The sequence below is a fragment of the Halyomorpha halys genome, unplaced genomic scaffold (assembly GCF_000696795.3).
Source record: "Halyomorpha halys isolate HHAL.00 unplaced genomic scaffold, Hhal_1.1 Scaffold1056.1, whole genome shotgun sequence".
Classification (NCBI taxonomy): Eukaryota; Metazoa; Arthropoda; class Insecta; order Hemiptera; family Pentatomidae; genus Halyomorpha; species Halyomorpha halys.
This window is the reverse complement of record NW_027106248.1, coordinates 230900-232955: the sequence shown is the minus strand read 5'-3', so window position 1 is coordinate 232955 and position 2056 is coordinate 230900.

Sequence of the window (2056 nt, the reverse complement as noted above, 5' to 3'; positions counted from 1 at the left end):
TGGTAATGTGTACTATTTTTTGCGCCTTCAATTATTAATAAAACTAAACTGCAACATTTGTATTTTAAATATTTTTTCTATAAGCAGATTAAATATTTGGTAATTGAAATAGGATGGGATGGTGAGAAAATTAGACGTACAAAATTTGAGGTAAAAATGAGACAACCATATATTTTCTACTAAACACAACATTTTCACATTGCAACAATACAATTTTTTTCCTTTTAATTTATTATAGACTAGCATACCCGGCAATGCTTCGCTATTGCTAGATTTGGATGAGTATGTAGATTAATTGGACTGAATTGAGAGTTTGATATAAACTAATATATTTAGTTAAAATTAAACATACATTAATATTTTCATTCACACTTTGGATTAATTATTTATTATAATTAGGTTTTTCTTAAAACTGTAAAATGAAAACTATTTCATGTCTCTTACTAATATTGGTCCAACAAGGATCTATCAAGGCATAGATCTAACTATCATTCAAATGATCAGTTAGAATGTTCGGTGGTGTACAGATTTCAAGTTATAATTTAAAATTAACAAAATTCAAAGAGAATCTGCCTAATTTGTATTTTTTTTTTTTTTTTAGTATGGGTAAAAGTTCAGTAGGCTGTATCTATGCTAATATCTCTCAGAATTCAATGAGTTTTATGTTGTAGAGTATTTAATCACCATTCACATGACATTCAAAAACGAATTTTCGAAAAATAAAATTTTTTGACCAAAGAATTTCCTTTATATTTAAGCATTTGTTTTCTTTTCAAAAATCTATTTAAAAAATAATATATATAACTTCAACACGATTGGATCACTCTACACACAACTTAAGAGTGGGCTCTCCAAATCTACCCCAAATGGCATAAATTGTACCTAATTAAACAACAATTAATTAAATAATTAAACATTAGTCGCGGAGATATAAAATAAAACGTTTGAAAAGTTTTTCTTTATTTGAAAACAATATTTCGCCCTTATAAGGCCATTAAGTCTAAATGATGTTAATGCAGGTTAAAAAAGCAGAATGTTTTCTAACGGTTGTTGTTACGTAGGTATTGGATGAAAAACAGAGGAGTTAGGAACGATTATATGAAAAATGGGCAACGGGAGAGAAAAAAAATCCTGTTTTTATTTTTTTGAAAATAAGGTGTTTAAAGGTTGTAGATGAAGCTAAAAATGAATATGATTTTGTTTTTGCTAAAAAAAAATTTGTTGACCTACTTTACGTAAACCATCATAAGGGTTTTATTATTTTTTTTTTTTCAGAAATATAGAATCATATAATGGAATCGGTAATATTTTTTTCTTATTCTTTAGGAAGAGACAAATCGATAGGTATAAAATAACTGTGAAAAGAATGTATACCTTCTGATGAACAAGCCAACAATGTTGATGGCCTTAAGGAGAAATGGGGGATTTCTGTAGCTTTAAACCTTGCCATGGCGATAGAACATTTAAAAAAAAAATAGCTCGTAAATCAGTCCAGTAATTCAAAGGTTTATTGTGGACAAAGTTTCGAACTTGCCCTTGTATATTTGTAGATAAATTAGATCCACTCAAACCTGCCGAAAAAATATACGAGTATCTTTACTAAGATAAGGAATAAGGCGTACGTACTTGCACATATTGTCGGTCGTGTCCTTAACGGAGGACGTGTACTCTTCTTCTATAGCCTCCTTGAACGCCATTCTTCTTCACTAGAAGATACACGGGAGACAATCGATTATCTCCACGTAGCTGCGAAGGTTTCCCACTGTGTACTAATGCCTTCAAGAGTCGCTACCATGGATCTTCTCCGGAATTCTTCATTGGTCAGGAGTTCTCAGATTAGTTCTTAAAAGCGCTCTAGATGATAACAGATCTAATATATTGTGTTTTATTACAAAACATTTTCATCTCAATTTCAAGTTAGTCCATTCACTACTCTAGTAGTGGACATCTCAATACCCCACTATATCACAGTTTCCAGAACAATTTCCACAGAATATATAAGATCGAAATACATTTTTAAAAAATCGCTGGCATTTAACAGAACTTGAAGTATTTT